Genomic DNA, 14270 nt, shown 5'->3' on the forward strand with positions numbered 1-14270 from the left:
TTCATTTACACAACATGCCTACCACTTTGAAGATACCATTTTTTGTATTGTGAATCTCTGGAAGACTGAAATATGTTTCCCTCAAGAATTTCCTTCAATTCTGACCAGTTTCCCAGTCCCTGCCGATGAAAAACATCCCCACAGCATGATGCTGCCACCACCATGCTTCACTGTGGGGATGGTGTTCTCGGGGTGATGAGAGGTGTTGGGTTTGCGCCAGACATAGTGTTTTCCTTGATGGCCAAAAAGCTCAATTTTAGTCTCATCTGACAAGAGTACCTTCTTCCATATGTTTGGGGAGTCTCCCACATGGATTTTGGCGAACACCAAACGTGTTTGCTTATTTTTTTCTTTAAGCAATGGCTTTTATCTGGCCACTCTTCCGTAAAGCCCAGCTCTGTGGAGTGTACGGCTTAAAGTGGTCCTATGGACAGATACTCCAATCTCCGCTGTGGAGCTTTGCAGGTCCTTCAGGGTTATCTTTGGTCTCTTTGTTGCCTCTGAATAATGCCCTCCTTGCCTGGTCCGTGAGTCTTGGTGGGCGGCCCTCTCTTGGCAGGTTTGTTGTGGTGCCATATTCTTTCAATTTTCTAATAATGGATTTAATGGTGCTCAGTGGGATGTTTTTTTATAACCCAAACCTAATCTGTACTTCTCCACAACTTTGTCCTTGACCTGTTTGGAGAGCTCCTTGGTCTTCATGATGCCGCTTGCTTGGTGGTGCGCCTTGTTCGTGGTGTGGCAGACTCTGGGCCTTTCAGAACAGGTGTATATATACTGAGATCATGTGACAGATCATGTGACACTTAGATTGCACACAGGTGGACTTTATTTACTAATTATGTGACTTCTGAAGGTAATTGGTTGCACCAGATCTTATTTAGGGGCTTCATAGCAAAGGTGGTGAATACATATGCACGCACCACTTTTCCGTAATTTATTTTTTTGATTTTCTTTAAACAAGTAATTTTTTTTATTTCACTTCACCAATTTGGACTATTTTGTGTATGTCCATTACATGAAATCCAAATAAAAATCCATTTAAATTACAGGTTGTCCTGCAACAAAATAGGAAAAATGCCAAGGGGGTGAATACTTTTGAAAGGCACTGTATGTAGTCTTTATTCAGAACTCATGAGAATGTCATACTGAAAGTATCATCATAGCTGTCTCAGCTCAGTGCCATAAAGGGCTTGGTTTGGAAATTATCTGTAGGCTAGATGTGGGTCTTTCTTGCAAAAGAGATTTCATCATAGTTAAATAAACCTGGTAGAATACAGGTTAAATGGATCAAATGGACAGAAACGGGAGAGTATGTGTATGAAAACATTTATTGTAGACTGTGGCTTACATCATGACAACAGATCATGTATTAGTTTTAGAACAGACCACCACATTCTCTTTTGCTAATTTTGCTGACCATAAAAACAGAGTGAATTGATCTCTCATACGTCCAAAATACAAATAATGCGATCAGTTAAGTAGATAAATAACAGTTAACGCTCAAATTCCTACACTTTTTTGGCAAAGTGCTGTATTATTCCAGTAAAATAAATCAAAGCAAAAGTCTAACACTTAGTAAAAAAAATAAAAAAATGCCACCAAATATTCTTCACACAGGAGAAAACAGGCTTGCTACATTTGTGTATAAAAGCTGTACATGGGCTGGGTGGTTCACGGAGGGAAGCTACCTCCTGTGTGCATAGTTGATTTGCTTTTGTATGTGTTGTCCCTTTGGACAAGAGTTCAAGTTCTTCATTAATGCATTGTCATTATACTGTTTAACCTGGAAGGCACGTGACCCACAACAAATTCAAGGCATAAAACAAAATACAAATCCCTGTTATTATCATCAAGAGCTCAGACAGTTGAGGACAGAAACAAAATGGCTCCTTCCAGCTTCACACATCAAAAATGAGGACTTTGTCATCTCCTCCATTCCCTTCGTCATGTTGCCCATGTCACAATGCAGGACAAAAATTAACGCGTCAAATGATGCAATTGTTGCAAAACGGAGACATTTGAAAATAAAAAAGTTACACAAATACAATGGCTAGGCTTAAATCACTTCACTATAATCAGTTTACATCTATCTAGACAAAACAAAAACTTCTTAGTGCTTCTTGATGCTACCATGCTAAATACATCTGAGTATGTATGTACTGTGTATTTCCCCCAATAAGTACAAAGAAACAGATGAAATTAGGTCATAATATAAGGTCAAAATAACATATAAATTATTGAGTTTGCCTGGATACTTGACTTTTAGAGGTTCTGTGAAACTTAAATAGGCTACTTAGGTGTTCTTGAGTTGTGTCTCTCAGTGCTTTCTTACCACTAGAGTGCACAGATTCATGTTGTTCATTGTTAAAGTAAAGGAGAATATACTGTAAAAGCAAAAACAATAGTAATATAAACTATTGCAAGGTTAGAGTTTACTGCTAGTTTTTTGGTTTAAATACTTTAACATAATATTACTAAGTTATGTAACTAAGCAAATAAAGAACAGGGCAAAAATCAAAATCAAAACAATGGAAAGTACACAGAAAAAATATATAAACAAAATTGAAAAAGACTAAAAGTGTCACTCCATCGTGGTGGGTTTTAACAGTCGATTGAGTGAGTAAGAGTTCATTTTCACAGTCCTTGGACAAGCAAACGTTCAAATTCAATTTTCTTGAGACGCACACTATTATTTTAAAAGGTCAATCATTGATCACAAACATTACCACAAGGCAAAGCACACCATTACAAATTTGGAAGGTCTCCAGTATGTACAAAGACAATTAACATCCATCAAGTAATCTGCATTTTAGTAAAGTGTAAAGGTGATTGGTTATGACCCTGAGAAGTGGACTGGAGATTTAGAACAAACAATGACATAAGATACAAAAACACATTTCTTTCTGTTTTCTCAACGTCTGGAGACTAGCACTATACAACCATGCAACAAATCACACACTAACATAGTCAAACCGCTGCTTACAAACATACCTATGCAGATAAACGCTCATACTAACTTCATACTGATATGTAATATATGTTTTTTTCTTTTAAAAAATATTTTGGAAGTTTTTTTAAATACATTTTACATTTATTTATTTTTCATCTTAAATTCTACTATTATAACAAGGCGTTTAGTGATATTTAACCCAGTATTTGACCATCATTTTCTCAAACAATATTGTGAAAGTACTGAATTACTAAGTTCAAGGCATGTTCACCCATAGTCAAGAGAGGAGGGGTGCTGATTTTGAAAAGTAAGTTGTGGCCATCTGAATGACAAATTACATTAGTTTGCCATGAAGTGACAGAGCATCTCCATCTCAAAATTCGAAAAGACAGGAAACAATAGAGGAAGCAATTTCATTGGAGGGGCATGAGAAACAACCTTGTTAAACTGTCCTAATTACAAGTGAGACACATGCTCCTCTTCTAAATGCCTACTCCTACTCTAAAGACATCACAGTCATTCTATTAAGCCACAAATCCTCTTCTGATAGCACACAACCACTCTATGACAGCATACAACAACTCAATGACATCACTTAGTGTCACTATGACAACATACAAGCAACTCTATGATATCAATCAATGACATCACACAACCATTCTATGGCAGCATACAGCCACACTATGACATCACACAACCATTGCAGAGTAGGTGAAAGCGGAGAGTGTCGCCACAGGTGTAATGTCTGATTGAACCAGTCTCTCCCAGTTACCATGTGGTGGTCGGCACCTGCAGCGGAGTAAAGTGACCTATGGCATTGATTCTAAAGGTGTCCTTAAAGAAGACATCCTCATCACGTCTCTTCATTCCAGAGTGGAGGATCGGTGGATGGAGGGAGGAAGTGGGGAGATGGAGAGCACGTTGCAGGATGTACTCTTTGCGTGGATCCAGGTTGAGACAGATGGATGAATTGATGGTTGGAGAGTAAGGGATAGGGCCAGGACCTCAGTAGTTGAGGTGCCTCTGGCCAGGCTGGTGTAGATAGGTGGTGGTGGTCTTGGCCTGCTTGGCCCCTCCAGTACGCAGCAGGTTGAGGCGGCGCAGGGCGTTGCGGGAGAGGAGCTGGCGCTGAGCGGCGTCACGTACCCTCTGGGCCAGGCGTCCGTGCTGCTGGGCCTGGTCTAGGAGGCCTGAGGCCCGGGCTGAGAGGGCAGCCGCATAGCAGCCAGCATGGAGGCTGGCTCTGCGCTGCACTACTGTCTCTGGCCTATAGGGGGAGACAGAAAGGGGTCTGGATTGGTTAATCCATAGTTTAAGCATAAATTCACAAAATGTAGGTGCAGTAACACTACTGCCAGAATCTTTGCAGCAATAAGTCCTACCTGTGGCGGGGGGTGTCAAGCGAACGTCGTCCCGGCTCCTTGCCCACGACGGCAGGTGCGTCAACAGGGGGGAGGCTGAGATTGAGCTTGAGGGAGAGGGGGAGGTTGAGGGAGAGTCGTGGGGGACTGTGGGCGGTGTACACAGACATGCTGGGGTGTTCTATCAGCAGGTTCTCCAGGGGGCTGGTCTCCAGTACCATAGGCTTGCCCCTCCTCCCCCCTCCGAAGCAGGGTGGGGGAGTGACGAACCAGCTCTCCTCTAGAGAACAGGCCTCCAGGCGCTGGAAACCCCCCTCCTCCTCCTCCTCCTCCTCCTCCTCTTCCTCAGGACCCCCATCATCGGTGCCAGCGGTGGAGTCCAGGGAGGTGCAGGAGGCATAGCGGATGGGGGAGCTGGCGATGGGAGAGGGGACTACCACAAGGTCCTCCTCCTCCTCCGAAGTCAGGTCCACCTCAGACAGGCCATCACCACAAGGGCTGGAGCAGGCCTCGGCTGGGGAGAAAGGCAGGGAACAGTACAATTAACATTTAAAAAATAAATGGAATGTTTCTGTTTGCAAAAGCATGTAGGGAATATGTGTGAAAATGTGTTATACAACTCCTTGTAGCAAAATGTAAAAATGCAATATGACGTTCTTGAGCTCAACCTGGGTGGGGTGACAAATCATATGCAATACCCTGACATGACTTTAGGGGGCAATGTGGCTCAGAGAGTGGCTTTAGCGATCAAAACAAAAACAATATTTTCCCCTGACGCATAGGTGTCAAAGCCCTACAGGTAGAGAGCAGAGTTCTATCGGTCAGAATAACATGCATGACCCAAGATACTATAGTGTGTGTGCGCAAGATCTGTCATTCATAGGGTCAAGCAGCTTCAGTAACTCCCTCTACCAAACTGCTGCCAAATGCTTTCCAGTATTTCCCTACTCTAGAATGCACCAAAACACATTTTTCCACTAGCTAACTATCTCAACTCGTGATGCTGCTTAAAAGGTTGGGAGAGAAACTACGTTTGAATAGAATAAATCGAATCAAGTTAAATTAGGTGGGCTATATAGCATGTCTTGCTTTGAGACTTGGTGGTGTTACTGTCAGTAGGGCACTAATAAGTCAGAATAATACTCTGTCATATGTGAAGTATGACGGAAAAAGCAACTTGATACCAGACAGGAATCAAAGCCAGCAGATTGCTGTCTGGGTTGCCATTATACTAAAAATAGCCTGCACCGATGTCTGGCCAACACTTAATTCCTGTCTTTTTTTGGACAGAATCTTTGACAAACACCTGAGTGTGTGCATGTATGTGTGAGTGTGTAGAGGTTTTCCTCTGTTTGTGTGTAACTGTGTTCTCTGTGTATAACTGTGTTCTCTATGTATAACTGTGTTCTCTATGTATTACGGTGTTCTCGTGTATAACGGTGTTCTCTGTGTATAACGGTGTTCTCGTGTATAACTGTGTTCTCGTGTATAACGGTGTTCTCTGTGTATAACGGTGTTCTCGTGTATAACTGTGTTCTCGTGTATAACCGTGTTCTCGTGTATAACAGTGTTCTCGTGTATAACCGTGTTCTCGTGTATAACCGTGTTCTCGTGTATAACCGTGTTCTCGTGTATAACTGTGTTCTCGTGTATAACTGTGTTCTCGTGTATAACTGTGTTCTTTGTGTGTGTGTGTGTGTGTGTGTGTGTGTGTGTGTGTGTGTGTGTGTGTGTGTGTGTGTGTGTGTGTGTGTGTGTGTGTGTGTGTGTGTGTGTGTGTATTGGATGTGTTCCCTTGTGTGTATGATCATGAAAGTTTTCCTCTTTTTCATTTTCAGATGATATGTATATAGATGTGTTGTGTTTCTCAGTGTGTTCATTTCTGAGTGTGTGGATGTGTTATGGTGTCTATGTGTGATATAAATACACCCACTCCCAAGGACACTTCAGTTTCCATCCTCATCTTTCTCCGTCACGCATGTCAGTGGCAGTGCAGCCACCTTGTTTACTAAAATAAAAACATGGTAAATCTCATCTGTGTCGACACACACCCTTCAGGGTGATCGGCACGCTTAGCCGCTAAGCAACGCAGCAGAACCCTAAAACCGCTTACATCCCTCATCACTATCTCTGTAAGGCTAATTAGGACCTGTAATCCTCTCACCATCCACCTTGTGTGTGTGTGTGTGTGTGTGTGTGTGTGTGTGTGTGTGTGTGCACAGAAAGGGGGAAGGAAAGCAGTCTACAGTATTGATATAATAGATTAGCAGTTTAGAAGAAGTAGAAGACTAGTGCAACTTGTTTACTTGTTTAATTACACACTAAATAGTACACACTTTAAGCGTGTGGAATCAATCCCTACTGTAAAATAGGTAATTGTACTGCAGTCTGTGCAGGAAATAATTATTCAACGCTTTCAGAGACAAAACATCTGACCTCAAGTGTCTGCTTCCTGCATTCACTCTAACAGTTATATAAAACTGACACATAATAAAGTGTTTATGATAACATGTATCATCTGATATTAGAGATTCACAATAAGATGATCAGATGAATCATTATTATATAATACTGTTATATGATCATGTAGTAACAAAGGGTTATAACAGTTTGGGTAAGGCTACAGTGCTGGACTGTAGAGTAATATATCAACCACCTGTTTGTAAAGCATTATGAATGCTTTTATAGGCATTTAAGCATTTACATGGAACACCTGTAATGAATGATGTGTAAAATGAATTATGAACACATTCTCAGCCTTAATGCATTTCCAAAGGTTGTCATATGAGGCCATGAGCTACATATGTTACACAACTCCTATAACGAATTATGGCGTGATAGACAACACTATAAATGCATTCAGGATGCATGAATCCCTGGTGGTTTGGGTCATAGACTGTGTTACCGACTGGGGGCAATTCTGCTGGTCCGTCTGCCCACACGTCTCACTCCTCAGAGCCCAGAAGGGTAACTCTACCGGGGCCTATTTTGATCTTCCTCCCCTTAACCCCCCATGCTTTTGTTTGACCCATTTACAGACATATTGCCCATATACTGCCACATAGCCTTTTCACCACCCTCCCCTCCCCCCGTACAGAAGTGGGCCAGCAGGATTCAGTCTCTCACGCCTTGAATATTCACACGCTTGTGGAATATGAGATGTGTCAGGGACAGACAGACTGGATGCACTCCCTTCCCCCCAAAGAACAAGTGTGTGCAAGGTGTGTGTGTGTTATTGAGCAGCATTTATATACTGTATATGTGTGGAGCCATGTGTGTATGGGCACACGTGTATGTGTTTTTGTGCGTATACATACTGGGAACCTTGCCAGGGCTTAGAGTAGCATCCTTGTGTCTGCATTTGTGAATGCAGGTGAACTTAGTTTGCGTCTGCACGAAGCGGTGGTTTATGGAGACTACAAGGCACCTAAGGATTGCATAGCCAAGCAGTTTGATAAGGTGAGTTTCTAGACGCTTTTAAGATGTATATATCTGATAATATGCTTACATGGTGGAAAAACAAGAAAAGTGGCTAGAGAAGTGGCATATAGTCAGTGTTGACTTTTAAAAAAGGTAGTCCGTAGCCGATGTGAGTAAGACTTTTAAGCAGGTCAACATTCACAAGGCTGCAGGGCCAGACGGATTACCAGGACGTGTACTCCGAGCATGTGCTGACCAACTGGCAAGTGTCTTCACTGACATTTTCAACATGTCCCTGACTGAGTCTGTAATACCAACATGTTTCAAGCAGACCACCATAGTCCCCGTGCCCAAGGACTCTAAGTTAACCTGCCTAAATGACTACCGACCCGTAGCACTGACGTCTGTAGCCATGAAGTGCTTTGAAAGGCTGGTCATGGCTCACATCAACAGCATTATCCCAGAAACCCTAGACCCACTCCAATTTGCATACCGCCCCAACAGATCCACAGATGATGCAATCTCTATTGCACTCCACACTGCCCTTTCCCACCTGGACAAGAGGAACACCTACATGAGAATGCTATTCATTGACTACAGCTCAGCATTCAACACCATAGTGCCCTCAAAGCTCATCAGTAAGCTAAGGATCCTGGGACTAAACACCTCCCTCTGCAACTGGATCCTAGACTTCCTGACTGGCCGCCCCCAGGTGGTAAGGGTAGGTAACAACACATCTGCCACACTGATCCTCAACACGGGGGCCCCTCAGGGGTGCGTGCTCAGTCCCCTCCTGTACTCCCTGTTCACCCATGACTGCATGGCCAGGCACGACTCCAACACCATCATTAAGTTTGCCGACGACACAACAGTGGTAGGCCTGATCACCGACAACGATGAGACAGCCTATAGGGAGGAGGTCAGAGACCTGGCCGTGTGGTGCCAGGATAACAACCTCTCCCTCAACGTGACCAAGACAAAGGAGATGATTGTGGACTACAGGAAAAAAAAGAGGACTGAGCACGCCCCCATTCTCATCGACGGGGCTGTAGTGGAACAGGTTGAGAGCTTCAAGTTCCTTGGTGTCCACATCACCAACGAACTATCATGGTCCAAGCACACCAAGACCGTCGTGAAGAGGGCACGACAAAGCCTATTCCCCCTCAGGAGACTGGCATGGATCCTCAGATCCTCAAAAAATTCTACAGCTGCACCATCGAGAGCATCCTGACTGGTTGCATCACCGCCTGGTATGGCAACTGCTTGGCCTCCGACCGCAAGGCACTACAGAGGGTAGTGCGTACGGCCCAGTACATCACTGGGGCCAAGCTTCCTGCCATCCAGGACCTCTATACCAGGCGGTGTCAGAGGAAGGCCCTCAAAATTGTCAAAGACTCCAGCCACCCTAGTCATAGACGGTTCTCTCTGCTACCGCACGGCAAGCGGTACCAGAGTGCCAAGTCTAGGTCCAAAAGACTTCTCAACAGCTTCTACCCCCAAGCCATAAGACTCCTGAACAGCTAATCATGGCTACCCGGACTATTTGCACTGCCCCCCCACCCCATCCTTTTACACTGCTGCTACTCTGTTAATTATTTATACATAGTCACTTTAACTCTACCCACATGTACAGTGGGGAAAAAAAGTATTTAGTCAGCCACCAATTGTGCAAGTTCTCCCACTTAAAAATATGAGAGAGGCCTGTAATTTTCATAGGTACACGTCAACTATGACAGAGAAACTGAGAAAAAAAAATCCTGAAAATCACATTGTAGGATTTTTAATGAATTTATTTGCAAATTATGGTGGAAAATAAGTATTTGGTCAATAACAGAAGTTTCTCAATACTTTGTTATATACCCTTTGTTGGCAATGACACAGGTCAAACGTGTTCTGTAAGTCTTCACAAGGTTTTCACACACTGTTGCTGGTATTTTGGCCCATTCCTCCATGCAGATCTCCTCTAGAGCAGTGATGTTTTGGGGCTGTCGCTGGGCAACACGGACTTTCAACTCCCTCCAAAGATTTTCTATGGGGTTGAGATCTGGAGACTGGCTAGGCCACTCCAGGACCTTGAAATGCTTCTTACGAAGCCACTCCTTCATTGCCTGGACGGTGTGTTTGGGATCATTGTCATGCTGAAATACCCAGCCACGTTTCATCTTCAATGCCCTTGCTGATGGAAGGAGGTTTTCACTCAAAATCACACGATACATGGCCCCATTCATTCTTTCCTTTACACGGATCAGTCGTCCTGGTCCCTTTGCAGAAAAACAGCCCCAAAGCATGATGTTTCCACCCCCATGCTTCACAGTAGGTATGGTGTTCTTTGGATGCAACTCAGCATTCTTTGTCCTCCAAACACGACGAGTTGAGTTTTTACCAAAAAGTTATATTTTGGTTTCATCTGACCATATGGCATTCTCCCAATCCTCTTCTGGATCATCCAAATGCACTCTAGCAAACTTCAGACGGGCCTGGACATGTACTGACTTAAGCAGGGGGACACGTCTGGCACTGCAGGATTTGAGTCCCTGGCGGCGTAGTGTGTTACTGATGGTAGGCTTTGTTACGTTGGTCCCAGCTCTCTGCAGGTCATTCACTAGGTCCCCCCGTGTGGTTCTGGGATTTTTGCTCACCGTTCTTGTGATCATTTTGACCCCACGGGGTGAGATCATGCGTGGAGCCCCAGATCGAGGGAGATTATCAGTGGTCTTGTATGTCTTCCATTTCCTAATAATTGCTCCCCACAGTTGATTTCTTCAAACCAAGCTGCTTACCTATTGCAGATTCAGTCTTCCCAGCCTGGTGCAGGTCTACAATTTTGTTTCTGGTGTCCTTTGACAGCTCTTTGGTCTTGGCCATAGTGGAGTTTGGAGTGTGACTGTTTGCGGTTGTGGACAGGTGTCTTTTATACTGATAACAAGTTCAAACAGGTGCCATTAATACAGGTAACGAGTGAAGGACAGAGGAGCCTCTTAAAGAAGAAGTTACAGGTCTGTGAGAGCCAGAAATCTTGCTTGTTTGTAGGTGACCAAATACTTATTTTCCACCATAATTTGCAAATAAATTCATTAATAATCCTACAATGTGATTTTCTGGAAAAAAAATTCTCAGTTTGTCTGTCATAGTTGACGTGTACCTATGATGAAAATTACAGGCCTCTCTCATCTTTTTAAGTGGGAGAACTTGCACAATTGGTGGCTGACTAAATACTTTTTTTCCCCACTGTACATATTACTTCAACTACCTCAACTAGCCGGTGCCCCCGCACATTGACTCTGCACCGGTACCCCCCTGTATATATAGCCTCCCTACTGTTATTTTATTTTACTTCTGCTCTTTTTTTTCTCAACACTTTTTTTGTTGTTGTTTTATTTTTACTTTTTTGTTAAAAATAAATGCACTGTTGGTTAAGGGCTGTAAGTAAGCATTTCACTGTAATGTCTGCACCTGTTGTATTTGGCGCATGTGGCCAATAAAATTTGATTTGATTTGATTGGAAGTTCCCAACACGTGACTGTATGGAAATGATGCTCACTGTTGAACCCATCTGAACCGTTTTGTACATGGATACCAGGAGGATATGGTGTGTGAGGGGTTTGTTTGTGTTTAGAGTGTGTATTTGCATTTTTGTTTGTGTTTATGTCTGTGAAATGTTTCGTCTGTGTGTGTGTGTGTGTGTACGTGTACGTTCTGAAACTCACCCAGATAGTCCACCAGGATCCACTCTTCATCCTCCTCCTTCTGGCCAAAGCCCTGTTCTCCAGGGCCTCCTCGGCTCACCTCCTCCACATCGTCCCCGAACAGGACGCTGGTGAGCCTCTGGAACATACTGGGACTCCTTGGGGGGGTACGACGGGACCTAGAGGGGGCTGAGCGGTGCGAGGACCGGGGCGAGGGTGGGGAGCAGGCGCTTTGGTCATCAGCTGCAGGTGCTAAAGTGCTTCAATAAGGTACAGATGTCTATCATCTGAGGAGAGCCGTGCAAAGTCTGGTCATAGCTCACCTCGACGTGTGCAAAATTACAAAGGACCTGAGAGACAAAGGGGAGGGGGAGAAAGAGGAAATAATCGTTGTGATCTTGAGGGACACATTTGAGACCATATACATGAGCTTATATGGCTTTTGGGCAATTGGCAGGAGGAAAACATGGGTTAGACTGAACTGGAAGGACATCTATATTTATTTCTGGGTTACTAGTTTTAGAGGACAGTTCAATATTAACGCTCTCTGTCAATAAAGAGATGTTCTATATCGCTAATACTCGCTAATAAAAAAACAACCAAGGATAGCCAGATCCTTTACAACTGTCACAAACTTCAAAGAGGCACCGTCTGTGGTTGTAAATGTTTACAGGTGGGGGTATCATTTTCCTATCTACCAGACATCCCTCATAAAAGGCAATTATGAAAATAGACCCATCATCACCTAGCTGCCAACTGACATAGACAGGTCTGTAACTTAGCAGCTTGTTCACTGATTGGGTGGTCCTTTATAGAACACACACTATAGTGTTGATTATGCTGTATCTTCACCTAGGGGTCAACTCTGACCATACAGCCCAGTATTGGTGGTATAAGCCTAACCTTTCTTTGCAATTAGACCTCCAGTCCCACTGACTAGAAAGTAAAAAGCCAGACAGCATTTTCCTCATGCTGATAACGTTAACTACTACCCCCACACTGACACACCAGGGACACAGCCCTGCAGTGACACTGACTACAGGTCATAGATTATGACCCCTGACCAGAAGCAAAACCAGTGTTCCCTGACCTGAAGCAAAACCAGTGTTACACAACAAGCATAATTCTGCCAGACAAAATTGAATTCCTGCTGTGAAGCCACATTTGTCAGTGCAATTGTAAACTATGAGTTGTATGTATGTACACATTTATGGAAAACAAATACAGATCAGTGCACCCAATAATTCGAGATCTGTGGGTTTGTAAGATCTGAAAAGCTGAGAGAACTACAGTAGCTTCTTTATGATAATGTTCAAAGATGACAAGTTAGCTGTTTGGTAGACCTGACAGAAAACTAAAAACTGGTCTGCCAGGTAGGCTACTGGCAAACATACACGTTATGCCCAAATTAGTTTGTCATATATTACTTAAAATCAGACATCTTCGTCGAAGATTTGTAGGCTGCAAGCGAATGCAAACACGTCGTTCTTTGATTCAATATCCTCTTATTTGTTAGATTCAACGACAAAGAAAATTAGCAGCTGTGCTATGAGGTCGAGGGACTGTGAGGGCTTTTCTATGGGATTTTATCTACAGTATGTCTAATGCGCAACCGGGTTATAATCTCCTGCACCTGTTCGTCCTCAACAAAATATCGCTTGCATGCATTGTTTTCTTCCGAGACCGCTGGCTCTATTCAGATAGCAAACAAGGACGGGGGTTGAAGAAGCGTCGTGATATTGGGTCCATTAAAAAGGCAGAATATTATTATTAACGGACTGTAACGGTAGGTTATGTGAGAGCACAATAGAGAATACTTTTCTTGTCGTATGTATTTGGATTGTTGGTTGGTTGGTGGCCTGTCGTCGACACCTTGGAACAGAGAACGTTAGGAGCAGTAACGATTACGTCATATGGATATTCTCCAAGAGTGTTCTACCCAGAGCAAAATGCCTGATATTAGCTCTGTAATAAACAAATAAAATCACTGACAATATAAATACATGTTCAGTTATTGTCTGTTCAACGTGCTTCTACATCTACATTTCCTGCTCTCTGGGGTTTTAGGCTCGGTTTCTGTGTAAGCACTTTGTACAACTGCTGGTGTAAAAGGGGCTTTATAAATACATTTTATTGATTGATTTACATATACAGTAAAAAAAACAAAAAAACACGGCATATTTTAGGTTCAATTACAACTTCAAATCGTGGTAGGCTGTCTGATTGCAGGATGGTTTGTTGACTAGCATACAAGCGGAGGGTGTATAGCGTAACCCTACACCTCTTGGGCGGGTCGCAGCTCCTACAATGTTCAACTGCCAGCAAAGTTGAACATAAAAGTACAATTCTGTATTGTGCATATAAATAACTCCTCCTTCAATAGATAGGTAGACATCTAGACCTTACGTTTCATTACACTGCGGTCTGACTCTTATTTGGCAAAAATGGGCCGAGAATCTTATTTTTGCTACACAAAACACTGTTGGTGCATAAAAACAGTGGAAATAGGCTATGCATTTGTGCTAAATCGTTCTTGTGAAAATAAATTCATGTCAACAACGGCCTATAATTGAATTGCAAAACAGGACTGTGTGTTCTTTGAACAACAGACAAAGAGACCCCCCCAAAAAACTCACCTGCGGCAAGGAAAGGTGTGAACAACAAAGGACGGATAGTTAGTGATACAATCCTGAAGACTTTGAGGTAGATTGTTTATTTTCGAAAATATAAAAAAAGTTTTATTCGCAGAAGAAATTAAGTTCACGGACCTTTGTATTCGGAGCTACACAGTTCGTTACTTTTTCCGAGCCTTTCCGAGGTCCCAACTGTTCCCTTTGTTATTGTTGAGGC

At 43.2% G+C, this 14270-nt stretch overlaps 1 pseudogene across 1 annotated transcript; it reads right to left on the reverse strand.

Moving 5' to 3' along the window:
• Nucleotides 1–1313: 1313 nt before the first annotated feature.
• LOC311139392 (tumor protein p53-inducible nuclear protein 1-like) lies at nucleotides 1314–14270 on the reverse strand (annotated as a pseudogene). The gene is made up of 4 exons (XR_014615496.1): nucleotides 14057–14270; nucleotides 11442–11770; nucleotides 4336–4828; nucleotides 1314–4220 (listed from the first exon to the last, which is right to left on the reverse strand). The product of XR_014615496.1 is annotated as a tumor protein p53-inducible nuclear protein 1-like (transcript).

This window comes from Coregonus lavaretus (assembly GCF_964263955.1).
Source record: "Coregonus lavaretus genome assembly, chromosome: 13".
NCBI classification, from domain to species: Eukaryota; Metazoa; Chordata; class Actinopteri; order Salmoniformes; family Salmonidae; genus Coregonus; species Coregonus lavaretus.